Here is a 15,275-nt window from a genome sequence, read left to right on the forward strand (position 1 = left end):
TCGACTATACCTTGATATATCCTTGACTCGAATTTAATAACGAAAAAATACACACGATTATCAGTAGTAGGAATAAGGAAAGAATTTAAGAGAGGTTAAATCAAATACTTTGACACACACTAAACAATATATGAGGGCGTAATTTAAATTGGCAATACAAAATGGAAAATGCATCTAAATGTAATTATAGCGAAATCTCGTAATCTGGATCATAAAAATGCATTTTATTAAAAAAAAATGTTTTTGTTGCATACAGAAATATAATAAAATTGACCAAATAAATGAAAAGGAGGGCAACTGGCGGCCTTATCGCTTTATAGCGATCTCTTCCAAGCTACCACTGTGAGAAAAAAAAATGATGACGTGAAGTGCAAAAATACATAAGACATATACGTATAGTTATTTAGACAAAGCAATTAAAACATGTAAACATTGTTAACAAAAGACACACGAAAAGGAAAAAATGCACATGAATCACGATAATATCTATTTCGAACACTTAAAATTCATCAAAGAAACCAACAAAAGCTTTATTTGTATAACGCAATCCATTTATCCAAGTACTGGTAACTATAGTATGGAATATATCCTATACCTATTAATAATAACTTTCAATTGGAACTCGGCAGAGGTTGAGTACTGAGATCGATGAACGATAGCGCACAAAGAGCTGCCTGTACCGTTAGCCATTTCGTGATAATCACTAATGATTTGATAAGTTCGTTAAATATATAATTTACCAAAGTCAAGGCAATTTTTGAATGAAACTTCTTTAGGCAGGGTAAAATTTTTAAACGATGATGTGCAGCGTTTTTGTCAAAGAGAGCGATTGAGACCGGTTGAGAGAGAGTGAGAAGGGTGAATTACCTTATAGAAATTCTATTTTTAAAATTAAAATTTTGTAAAGAGAATTTATGAAATATTTGTATTTTATATTTTACGCAAATAATTTATAGAAATCTCTAAAGACGAATTTAAATTAAAATGCCACGTGTCGTGATGTGAATTTTATTATCGAAGTAAATTAATAAAATAAAATTTATTATTTGTATTAATTTTCGACACTTTTAATATTTTAATGAAAATTAAATTCCTAACATTTCTTCTTTTTTTCCTCTCTCTAAGTCTCGGAAATCTAAAGTTTTAGATTTGTATTGTATGAACAAAAGTAAAAAATTCGTTTGCCAAAGAACTTTCACTTCTGACATATTATGTACTTTGTACGCACGCACTTTTTTTTACTATCAAAACCGATTGTATCCTGCCCGAGTATAGTTATGTAGTATGCAATAAATATATTGTTGTTGAATCAATTTTATACCTTTATTTATATAACTCTACTGAACTCTCTGATTTTGATGAAATTTTTTGTGTGACTTGAGAGTCGAGAATGATTTTCATTATTAGATTTTTTTTGTATAGAAGGCGTATACTGGACACCGTCTGTAGGATCCGCTGGTATTAAGATATAGTATATATACTATAAGTATTGTAGTGCTTATTGTCATATTTTATTTACTTGTTATTTTTATATTAGTAAATATGAAGATTGAAGGTCATTAAAAATACATTTATTTTTGAGAATTTAAGAAAAAGACAAAAGAAATTTTGAGAAAAAGAAACTCCTGCTCTAGTACCACATTTTTATTCAAATTTTCAGTTAATTATAACGCAAAAGCGAATGGAAAATCGGGACAGTATTATCATGGTAAAATCAAAATAAATTGTCTAACACGTTTACTGTATGTGTTTTTTATTTAAATCACTCTTCACCAGTACAATACGGATAGAGATAAAAACGTAGACGTTTTGAAGTAAGTCCCATCTTAATTTAAATAAAGTCATGGCTGCGTCCCTTTGATAAGACTCAAGGGCGATGCCCCAAATCGTAAAGGTTAGGGGTAAATAGTAATCACACTTGCAACCCTCAAGAGATTTCTGATAAAAGTATACATTACCTTTTTAAATAAAACGGATAAACGGTATTCCAATATTAACATCACGATTCAATAATTGTGTACTCCAAATAATATAATATACAACCTAATCCTAGGTTTTGTTAGAGCTTTCCTTTCAGAAAGAATAAGTCATCACACTAATATCTACTGTTTTTTTTTTATTTAATTATGTCAATTGTACTATATTTATGTATATGCAACGAAGTGTTGATAATAAACAAATAAATAAATAAATCATATGTCAAAACAAAGAATGGTCTAAATTTAATCTAATTAGGGTATCATTTGAAACCCCATCCGCGTAAAGGTACAGTATTATAAAAACTTCTAATTTTATACAGTCACTACTTCTTCGAGAGTTCCTGTTGAATGTATAATCCTTTAGCAATAGTATTTCATATTAAAAATACCTTTATACATTAGGAAAGAACGGTTATAAAATGGTAACAACTATGACTGGTAAGATAGCACAAACGCCAGCTGCTACATGTAGTTACGTAACAAAATGTACAAATATTGTCAGTGTTGCTAGTTCCAGGAAAAATCGATAAAACAAATAAGCAATTCTTATCTACTGCAAACATTGATGCATGTATCTTATCAAACAAACAGATAAGTGTTATGCGATCTACAAAAATGTCACGGGATATTACGAAAATATGATTATATAGATTGGAAGATAATAATTTCCTTATATAGTAGCTTTGAGTTTTTATTCTATTAAAATGTATACTAACACTAAGTAACTTGTAACTTATAATTAAAAGTTTAATTTACCATATTCAACGAACATGTATATACATAATTATATTTCTTTTAGATTGTTAATTATCTGTCAGGTGTCAAAACTGACATTTTATTTAATTGTAAGAGATTGTTAATCTGTGGAAAAAGCGTGTCTTTTGTTTTGGCTTGTATGTTGTTGTTGACAAGAAGCATTTTTTGTTAGAATATTTTCAGATTGGAATTGGAAATATGATTGAATTGTTTTGAACTTTTATAACAAAATAAACTCAAATCTTGTTTCTATAAATATTTTCAGGTAATTGATTGATTATGAATAACTTTACTTAGTCTTCACGTATTTACTTTCAAGATCTTTTGTTTAAAAACTAATTTTAGAATAAAGCAACAATTATTTCATCAACACAATAGTTCAATTTATCATATATAATAATATTTATTCAAATTCAGTTTGTATATACACTTATCGAACACATGTATGCATGTGTGTGAGTGCACACGCATGCACACTCAGACTTTGTGATAATTTTGGATGTAGAAGGCCCAAAAACATTTCACTTAAAGTGATTACAAAACCACGTTGGAAACGTATAAATACATTTTTATTTTTATATCAATTACTGAACAATAACTTTTATATTAATGCTGTTAACTTCCATAAATAAATCGAGATGGTTTAATTGAATTAATCAATATCACGGAAGCAACATCAAGAATCTAAAAATACTCTAAGAATTTGAAATGCAATAAAAACATTTACACATTCACCTACTAAATACGACGGCCAAGTGAGTCAGGACCATGACGTCATAAAGCAACCGATACCATCGACAAACATCGTGCTTAAGATTAAAAAAAAATAAGCTCACTTGAGGGACAACTAAGAGCAATTACCGAGGCCAGATTCACGTATGGTGCAAGTAATAAAAATTGTTTAATAAGTTGAGAATTCAAAGCTAGTAAGATGTTTTATCAAATCAGTGACGACATCGATTCGTTTTTGTTTCACAGCAGTTCTGTTAAGTCTGTGTATAACAGCAATGTACAATTCAAACAAAATATAATCTATTTCCAACACACGAATATACAGTACATATTTACAATATTCTTAACTTCATAGTTATAATAAAAAGAAAATTAAAAAAAATTGAAAAAGTTAGGTCCCTATATCATTGTACATTTAACGCTGGCAGCATTTCCTCGCTGTATTGCGATACTTATTCATTGAGTAAGGCCACCAGCTCTTGAGTCACCGGTACTATCTACCAGGCGCCAACACAAATCATTAATTAGCCTGTGCACTTGAACCCCACGGCCCAAGACTCTAGTCCAAAGGGAACAATATCAAAGCAGGAGGAAAGACTTTTTTATTAATTTCTGCCTGCTCTGCGGCCGCGCCAGCTGTTGTGCTTGTCCGAGGGCGGTGAGACACGAGGCTATCAACACAAGTAGCATCCCATACCAAATCCCGTCCCATCCACCAAAGGATCAAAGACATCCCCTCCGGCCGCTTGCCACCGTCTCTAGCGATGCCTGTTGACTCCAAAATTGCTAGAACCAGTGGCAAAAGAACGGCGTATGATATCGTTGAGCGTGGCGAGAAAAAACGATCTGCACTCTTTTGGCAATGGAGGTCTTCTTTATAATTGGATTAAAAATAAAAGTTTTTCTTATTATTTGAGCTGGTTTGCATTTAACAATTGTGTAATTACTTGGACCACACCTACCGTACCCCAGCTTTTGCACTAAAAACCAGTTACCAGAATGCCGGTAATAAGGTTAATTTAAAGAAACCCTAATAACGCTCGCTCTATCTGTTGTCTGTGACTTGCAGGCTATAAATTTAGCAGTAGAACACTTGAAATAAGCGCTCTCATTTATAGTATATTATTTATTAGTCTTCGTTTAAAGACAACCAATATATTTACTATATACATACATTTATATAAACGTATAAAAGGTTTTTAAATGCATTTAGAATTTCATACAAAAATATGAATTTATCAAGACAATTTTTACAAACTGGTAATTGAGTTTGTAATGGATATTCATAAAAAAAACTAATGTCTTTCATACTGGAATAACACATACATACATAATTATATCTTGGATAGTAAAAAAATCACGTCAACACTTTAATATAAGGAGGGTTAAACCCTTGCCATGCACATACATAAATGTATTCTAAAATTATACACTGTATCACCTAAAAACGCACACATTAACATACTTATACACCCCCTCACATTGCACATTCCCACACACACGTCAACAAGCAAATTATTAGTTAATTGTCATTGTTAGTACATAATGTTCGTTTGTATAATGGTGTAATATTTTTAATTTAACAATAATTGAAAATATTTAAAAAAAAGCTATATCATATAAATAAACAAACTATAAGTAAATTTATTGCAAATTGGGCGAAATTTTAAGTCAGCAAAATCAGAAACTGTGTGCGTTTTTTGACAACCCTACTGTTTCATAAACTCCTCTGTCAGGCCAATTAAGCTGGTTAAGCAAGCACTGTAGTTTGTGCTGATTTCATGACGTAATTGCAACTTCCAGCGCATTGAGCGTCTTGGGCTAAAATTGTTTTTAATTTAATTTGATACGTTTACATGCTTATTGATTACTTACGGCCAAAACCAATATGCAATCTCAATCCAATTTTAGCTGTCATAGACTGACAATTCAATCCATTTCTAAAGAAAAGCATGCCAATATTCAATACATGGACTGAGATACCAATCTAATTATTCAACCAATCGTTCAGAGGGCGGATAAGAGATTGAAGATTGCCCTCTGTATGAAAATGAATGTTTCCTCATGCCAACAACCTATCTGTCCATTTTAACAGTTGCTTCGATTGGCCAAATCAATCTCGGATTGCTATCGGTGAAACGTATGATTTGGGTTTGGGATTGCGACCTAACTTAATATTCATTGGGAAAATTTATTCATCTTCGTCATCTTCCAGTTCTAGTGATAGTGATTTGGAAGTTTAAATACAATTATCCGATTGGGATAGTAATTCTGAAGCTGGAAGAAGACAACGAACTTCTGTGCGAAGACATAAGAAGACAGGAATTTATTATATCCAGAGCCTGACTGACGCCGAATTCACATTAAGATTTAGGTTAACAAAAGAAGCTTTGGAGACACTTTTACACAAAGTGATGTCTATCATATATGACTTCTTGCAGGTTTCATCTTTTCATCAACTTTTGTAAAAAAAATTTAAATATTAGCTACAACCAAAAATATTTGTTACTATAGATACTACCTACTAACTCCACTTCAAAACCTCAAGACTCCCGCAGAACATCTTTATAACGAATCTCAAATACGAAGCAGAAATGTGGTGGAAAGGACATAATATGGTGTTTGGAAAAAATCGGTTCCCCAAAATCGGTTTGTCAAAAAAGGTTTTGCTTCAAGTATCTCGTGTACAAGCCGTGATAGTGGCATGTGCAGTGTTGCACAATATTGCTATTGATATGCGAGATGAACATTTTGAACTACTGCAACAAGTAGATGAACAAGCTGATGATATTGATCAAAGCGCAATTGACAACGTGGGAAATGCAAGTATGCGAAGTAATCTTATAAGTGATTATTTTGCTTTATTACTATAATATTTTATAAATTACAACATTTTTGAGATAAATTAAATAAAAATTCAATGCTTTTATTTAAATAAAAATACAAATTTTTAATACAATACATCCTCGCTCCAGGCACAAAATCTATAATTTTTCTAATTTATTTAACAATATATTTTTTTCTATTGCCCATAATTCTCTTTTATGCTCACTTTCTTTATCTTCAAATGCCCATTGCTTTCTCTTATTTAGAAGCTCTTCCTTTCAATTGACTTTCATTTCCTTCGACAGACAACAATATCATGTCTTTGACTTTTTCCTCGATAGGGGGTAAGAGAAGTAGCAGCACTAGGGCCACCTCCTGTACGATATGTTTCAGCATATATCAAGGCAGACTTTTTTCTTGTAGCCCTCTTTAAGCTTTAGCACTGCGAAAGTTTACCCCACTTGTGCTATTAAACAGCGCCTCCAGCGTCTTCCAGCACTGCTCTTTCTCCTGCCAGGTGACTGAGTCACTCTTTTTATTTTCTAATATATTGTTATGGTCAGCAACAAGCGAAGTTAGAAGGTCAACTTCTTCCCAGCTGAAATTGACGCTTCTTTCACGTTTTTGCGTAGACATTTTTTTAAGTTAAAGAACCAACCTCGAATCACAAAAACAACATACACAAACTACTCAGAAAAAATTTATATTTGTAATAATATGTACTAAAATACTCAATAACCTAACAAACAAAAATACCATATGAAACTGACTGCCCGTTTCGTTACAAGTAAAATTAAATGACCAACAAAAAGGTTAAGGTTCTATGTTTTTCTATAGAATTTTGTAACTTTATTTGTTCGTAACAAAAAAACAAACAAAACGTTGCATAGCTATTTGCTACTTTATTCATACATTGTGAAACAGACCCTAAGTCTTACTTATTTTATTTCGTTCCAAAAACACCAAACTCTTGGTATGCTTGAATACAACATACCTATTGCATTGAACGAAACGCGGTCGAGAGGCAAGGATCACGCTAAAGATTGCTGTCAATCTTTTGTCAAATAAACAATCGGATAGCAGAAATGTTTATTGGCATGCAGATTGGAGATCGGTCTTTAGATATGAATCAGTCCAAGATTGGTTATAATCATAGATTGAGGATACATTATTAATTTTGGCCGTTAGAGAGGAATGTTCTGTACAGAGGAATGTTGTGTAGAGGAATGTAAAATAGGCCTCTCCCTAAATTTCCAGTACGAGCTGTTTCCCGCGCCATCGCCTTCCTCCTCACCAGGTCAACTGTCCACCTAGTGGGAAGCCGTCCAATGCCTCGCCAACCTTTTCCATTCCAGGACTTTCCCCCATTGGCTATCCGTTCTTCGGGCACAACATCGAAGTGTATAAATAAGATATTATAGTAACATAGTCTGATAAGAGGTTAAAAAAAACATTAAAAATTTACTTATTAATTTTTATACTTTTAATACAACCCATATAACTTTCATCATGTCACGGACTTCCAAAATTAAAATTCAGTCTGTTTTGCGTCTAGTAACCTATAGTATGAAGAAATATGTCTTAAATATTTTCATATTGAACTATGTATGCAGTCCATGAATGTGTTTATTAAAATATCATAAATCATTATATTAGAGAACGCTCCAGTAGATTTTAATGGAATTAAATACAATAAAACCACTTGCCAGCCAGCGACGCGTGAAACTCAGATAATAGATGAAATCGTATGATTAATGTTCTATTATATAGTTTTTTGATAAATCGTGATATCAGATTTCGTCATTCAGTAATGGATTTTTTTTGTTACTAAATAGTTTTTACTGACGCGATACCAGAAACCAAGTAAGTATATGTTATTGATTACTTCAAAAATATTGGAATTTTACAGATGTAGCTTATTATAAAAAGCAAATGTATAAGTCCAATAGTCTATAATGAAAGAATTTCTAAAACATACAATAGTGAGCAGTAATGATATTTTAATGAGGGTTATTCATCCATGTTTTACCTAATTTGAAGTGATGAAGTGATGGCCTAGTGGCTTTAGTGTGCGACTCTTATACCTGAGGTCGTAGGTTCGATTCCCGGCTGTGCACCAACCGACTTTCTTTCTATGTGCGCATTGAACATTTGCTCGAACGGTGAAGGAAAACATCGTGATGAAACCGACATGTCTTAGACCCAAAAAAGTCGACGGCGTGTGTCAGGCACTGGAGGCTGATCACCTACTTGCCTATTAGATTTGAAAATGATCATGAAACTGATTCAGAAATCTGAGGCCAAGACTTCAAGAGGTTGTACCGCCACTGATTTATTTTATTTTTTTAAGTGATGAAGTGGACACTCACAAAAGATACGCTCTTTCTTTCATGCCACTTAATCGAATTGATTCGGAAAATAAATGTTTAAATAACAGTTGTAAAATTTATACGATTTTTAAATAAACTATCACTAGTCGTTAAAAACTGAGTGACACAATATATAATTATTATTTTAACATTATTAAGCTAGTCTGAGTGTGTGCAAAGTTAGATTAATTTTATAAAGCTATAAAGTTTATTTATTTGTATATACACAAGTATTTGTGTTTGATTAAATAAACTAGGCTCAAACATATCATATATTATGCCGCGCACCACGACTATGTGGAACCAGCTGCCCACTGAAGTATTTCCAAACCAATTCGTCTTAGGGTCCTTCAAGATAAGAGCGTACCAATTTTTAAAAGGCCGGCAACGCACTCGCGAGCCTTCTGTCATTGAACCCGTGAGCGGAAATTAACATGATTTGAGCCTTTTGCCCGTTGGCAACTTCTTAATAAAAAAAATCTCCGTAGTTGAAGTCTGAATTACATTACACATAATTCAACCAATCAGATGGCCATTCATTGGACAAGGAGATAATTTAAAGAATAATCATGGTTATAATCTACATACATATATAGACATTCACACTATAACTCTAAGAGTTAGTGCAAATATGAGATATTTACTTAGATTTTATCTAAACACGTGTAGATTCCAACACCTAATATGACAATTTTCTTCCTAATAGGTAATTAACTTTAGAAGAATGTTACATTCACTTCCTATACAATAATGGGCTTCATTAAGAAAATATTTAATAACAAAGGAATTCTTAAAAATAATACCACTGTACGGTCCAAGTTGCGTCTAAAAACTCTTATATTACATTTTTCAACATCCTGTTTAATCAATATTAAAAAATAAATTTGATGACAGGTATTCAAATCTATACCTATTACATATAAATTTTGGCAATTAAGAATGAAAAATGATATCTGATAAGTGTACACCATAATTACAAATAACGATTCTCTCTCCCTTTATTTGTAAAAAAAGAATTTTGAATAAAAATTTTGTGTATTATATTTCCTTAATATTAGAGTCAGCTACAAATAATAAACTAAAATATAATCTTATTAAAGTTATATCGATATCAAACAAAATACGCGTACCGCAAACGCGAGCCTTCTGGCAGTGTCATCCCTCTATTGACATATTATATTTAAGATATTTTATTTTTGAGCTGTAATAAAATTATATATGAGTTTCGCTGGTTTTAGACCCAAAAAGACTACATGTGTCACAGGCGGCTGATACTTACCTATTAGAAAAACAAATGATCAACAAACAGATACAGAATACTGAGATCTTAAAAAGGTCGTAGAGCCACTGGTAACATAAGCTTATAGCCACAGTTCATTCCAAGTATAATAAACGAAGCTAGAAACAGAATTAATAGCCTAGCACGGGTTAAGTGTCGATGACCCTACAAAAACCATTATTAGACTTAATTCTCCGCATACATTACAACGCGTCAAGCTTTGAACGTTTTATGAAGTTACGTGTTGTATACAGCTAACGTTCTATAGATATACCACTGTTCTAATATAAAATGACGTAGGATCTTATACGTGAAATTGTAATCATTTTCAACGGACTATAAATAACCCTGATTGTTGCATACTTTTTTCGGTACTTACGTATCAACGCCACCGCGGCAAAAATTCTGGTAACGATTTAGGAATCCGTCGCCCGAATTCATGTCCAAAAAACCTATTATTATTTATTGTTTGGTTAGGTTAGGTAAGAATATTAATATTTTATTTAAATAACTGTTTCCGGTGCGTGAAAGTGGTTAGAGCACCAGAATTTTTGCAGTGGAAGCATTAATACGTACACTTTATATTTACTATGTTTTTGAGGAAAGACCCAGCCCTAATTTGGTCAAAAAACAATCCCTATTTTTTATAGAACAAGGGACAAATGGGCAGGGGACAAGTGGGCAAGGGGGTCACCTGGTGTTAAATGCTCATAGACACTCACATTGCCAGAGGGCTCGCAAATGAGTTGCCTGCCTTTTAAATATTGGTACGCTCTTTTCTTGATGGACCCTACGTCGAATTGGTTCGGAAATCAGTGGGTAGCACGGCATAAACTGCCTAAATCCTTACATAAACAATTAAATTTCTACTTCTACTCTTCTGATATAATAATATGCCTCCTTAGAATATTAATTTACACGACAATATTGGCTTGACATAAAAAACTTGTCTTTATCTATAGTCGTGACATGACAAAAGCGAACAGTCATCAGGTATTTCTATCAACATCGATTAATATAAAAGCCTTCAAGGGTGCAACGGACTCGACGCCATATTTATATGCTTATATACTATGCTATACCTACCTTTAACAGGTAACCTATGAATTATGAAATATATTCTCGAATTGGTGGAAATTGCATGCAAGCGATAGTGTTTTGATCGTATGGTGCTGTTTGGTCGTGGAATTAAAATGCCTTTTAAAAAAAAGGATTTTATTAGACCAGTAGTTACAACACAAAAATTAGACACCCGCCCTCTAAGAATGATATACGCAGACTGACTAACGTCACTAGGAACGTAATTCTGTAAAAGTCTGTATTTTTCTTTTATAGAACAGGGGGCAAACGGGCAGGAGGCTCACCTGATGTTGAGTGATACCGCCGCCCATGGACACTCTCAATGCCAGAGGGCTCGCGCGTACGTTGCCTTTTAAGAATTGGTAAGAGCGTACCTTGAAGGACCTTAAGTCGAATTGGTTCGGAAATACTTCAGTGGGCAGCTGGTTCCACAAAGTGGTGGTGCGCGGCAAAAACTGTCTTGAAAAACGTTCAATTGTAGAACGGCGGACGTCGAGGTGATACGGGTGGAATTTCGTATTCTGCCTCGACGTCCGATTATGAAACTCAGCTGCAGGTATTCATCCGAACAACACCTCTCTGAACACTCTCTCTCATTGTATTGATGATGTAGATGATGAGTTAGCATTATGGCTAACAAGTAACAGTGCGCAATCAAATAACGCGCGTAATATACGTAATATTTATTTTCGATACATATGCATATCGAATAAATCAAGAGCTACCGTTCTAGTAAGGTGAACGCTCCGTTAAGCAAATAACGTGCAAAGTGCCAATTTTATCACCTCTGAATTACACTCGCACTCAACTGTGGAACGTGCTTGATTGTATGCATTTAAGTCAATATTTATCGTTCATACACAGCTAATAATTGCTGGCGTACGTTACTTAAAGAAAATGACAAGTTACAACAGTTCATACTTTCAAGTTTCAACATTCGATTCGATTTTAAACAAAGACTAGTTTGTAGTAGAAATGTTTAGAACGGGGAAAAATACTCGCCTTCCTCTGTTACATCCAATATCGATAGCGTTTTTTTTAATGCGACGTAGTACTTTAGTATCCGCAGTACTGATGTCAAACTCAAACTCAAAATAACTTTATTCAAATAGGTAAACAAGTACACTTATGAACCTCAAAAAATAAGTTAAATTATTTGTAAATTTACATTTACTACCAGTACGCAAGTCAAGGGCGTAGAGCGGGCCAGAAGAACTGGCAAGAAACTCCGCCACTCTTTTTAATCGCTGAGTTTTGAGTAAGGTGAGAGACTAAGATGCCGCAACCTTGATGTCATTATTGTATCTGCTGTTGGTATCACTATTAGAAGTTATGCAGAATCACACACAGTTGTACAGAATCTCGCTGTTGGCCTTAAGGGCCTTTAGTTCGGCTGTTTTGGGCGTTTTCCAGTATCTTGCCCAAGGGCGTCTCCTGCGAGACTCGGACCTCGGCCTGGGCCGTCGCGGGATTATCAATCGCCTGAAGTTAAGGACAAAGCCTTGCCCGGTGAATTTTTAACCATTTTTTTTATTTGTCGGTGATTGGATCATCCGGATCCGTTAGTACATGTCAGAACACGTCGGAATCAATAATCAAAACCATTATATTTCTTACAAAAATAAAGAGGCAAGATTGTAGGTACCAAAATATCGTGTTATCGTGTGCAGTGTTCTGAATGTAATTTATTTATTTACAATAGCTTGCCAACGCTCGGCAAACTAATACTCAAGAATAACAAAATACAAAATTCAATGTGATAAGCACTTATAGGCAAACATAACAAACACGACAAATAAAAAAAAAAGTAAAGGACAGTCGATTTCAAAGTGAGAGAACTATGGATATCGAGACTGTTATAATCGGCAACTAAGCTTGTAAGACATTCTTTATAGCTTTAAATATATATGAAGATAACTACTCACGAGTAAACATAACAAACAATGCTTGGAACTTGAATTATTATAGTTGATATGTACCTTAATAATAATAATGTTTTTAAAGTTTTTTACCACTTACCAGCTTCAACAATAGTACGACCTTCAAAACAAATTGAGCAAGAAACGTGTACGGCGTTTCGTGACTTAAATGTATGAGTGTTTTTTCATAATATATAATTATATCCTCACCACTAAATAGAGCAAAACATTGAATACAATAAAATATATACTCTTATCCGATTTTGAACTTTCAAGGTTTTTAAAGTAGAAACATATTATTAACTTTTAGATGTTTTTAAGTAAATACTGCTTTATCTTGATGGTATAGGGCTCAAGTTTCTTTGTTATATTGGACCTAATAACCTCAGAAATAACTGTTTCAAATTGAATAATTTAACAAGCAGTAAGTAAATTATTATTCTTATAATTCATTTCTACCTTTCTGAGTATCACGAACACGATATATTCCACGAAATAGCAAGTTTTAATTGCGCAAAACCACATGCAAAACAAAAACACGGCGACAGTTGTTTTTTGTTTAAATACAGTAATAGAACTTATTTTACAAACAAAATTTAATTGAAATGTACGCTTGCATCTCTTTCTGTTACGCTATGATGAAAAGAGACAAATTAGTACGTTTTAACTTTGTTATGGAAGAGCTGGGAACCCCGTCACAGGTATTTTTGAAGTGAAACTTCTTTAGGCGCATGAGGGTAATTTTTTACGAAAACGTCACGAAGATGTGCAGGGATTTTGTCGAAGAAAAGGGAGATGGCTAGTGAGACCGATGGAGAGAGAGTGAGAAGGGTGAATTACCATATAGACATTCTATTTTTAAAATTAAAATGTCGTGTAGAGAATTTATGAAATATTAGTATTTTATATTTTATGCAAAATAATTTATTGAAATCTCAAATGACGAATTGAAAATTAAAATGCCACGTGTTTGTATTATCGAAGAAATAAATTTAAAAAAAAATAATAATTTGTATTTAAAATTTTAATCACAATTAAATTCCTAACGTATCTTCCTTTTTCCCGCCAAGTCTCGGAAATCTAAAATACCTAAAATATGAACAAGGCTTAAAAATGAGTTTTTCAAAGAACTTTGTACGCACGCACTTAAACTAAACACTTTTTTTACTTAAAACGGATGCCAAATCTTACACAATAAAAGCAGTTCAAATTATCTATTTTGTACGAATAAGGGCACTGAAGAATTTATTGAATTCAAAGTAATAACGAAACACTCTGTTAGCAGGAGCATGAAAATAATAAAAATCGACAAATCAATTTCAAAAGACGTAAAACCAGCCGTGTAAGTAATTGCTTGTAACATAAATCGGAGTGCTTCGGAATTCTCGGTTCTATGTCAAAGTCATTGTCCGTATACGGTTACAGCATAGTGTAGGTCATGATCGCTAACTTTACGGCCGTATGATAATGAAAATGTAAACTCGCTAAGATGACGCGATGATTTAGTAAATAATGTTTTATGTAATAAAATCGGGTTTTACATAGGTCCGTTACATCTACACTAATATGAGGAAAGATTTGATTGCTTGCATTGAATAGGCTTTTAAACTACTGGGCTATTAAAAAATCGGTTGTCTGTAAAGTCGGTTTACTGACGATAGTTGAACGTGACAACGTCACGAATCGCTCAATCAAGTAGGAAAGAGACAGATGTCGAACGCTGAAGAGCGCGGAGTCCGATTATGCCTCTCTGTCGCTTCGCGCTCTCGCTTGCACTTCAAGCCTTAAATGGAACGCCTCAGAGCGAGGTAACGCCGCATAAGTCATGTTTTTCCGTGCGTGCAGCCGGCTCAATCGATTTATAAGACGTTGTCACGTCAAAATTCTTTCAAAATTAGAATTCTGATGAATAGAGGCTATATTTAATTAAAGTTGAGAAAATTACGATAGTGTCACCCAAGCAACTATTGATAATACCGCAAGGTAATACTACAGTTGTATTTAAAAGACATCAATATCTCCAAAAAGTTCGCGATACACAAAAAGGAAATATAAATGTCCGGTATGTCAAAAAAATTAATTGCATTTTTGTCCATTTACGGAGAAAAGCTTTAAGCATCATCACGATGATTCGACCGAATTAATCCTGACGGAACAGAGCCCTGTTAAAAGTTCTACACACCGGCTAATAAAAGCATTAATACAAGACAATTTTGCTACAAACTCAATTTATAAGGAGCCTTCATTCAACTACGAATTTAAATAAAATCTTCGACTATCATTTTCCGGTCGCAGCCTTGTTAATTGCGAACCCGATTGCAAGAGTATTATTATT

The 15,275-nt window shown here is 33.3% G+C and overlaps 1 protein-coding gene across 8 annotated transcripts in view; it reads right to left on the minus strand.

Moving 5' to 3' along the window:
- Positions 1 to 15,275, minus strand: part of LOC125049319 (rho GTPase-activating protein 21) — a 370,956-nt gene that overhangs the window by 286,648 nt on the left and 69,033 nt on the right. The window lies entirely within an intron of this gene.

The sequence above is a fragment of the Pieris napi genome, chromosome 5 (genome assembly GCF_905475465.1).
Source record: "Pieris napi chromosome 5, ilPieNapi1.2, whole genome shotgun sequence".
NCBI classification, from domain to species: Eukaryota; Metazoa; Arthropoda; class Insecta; order Lepidoptera; family Pieridae; genus Pieris; species Pieris napi.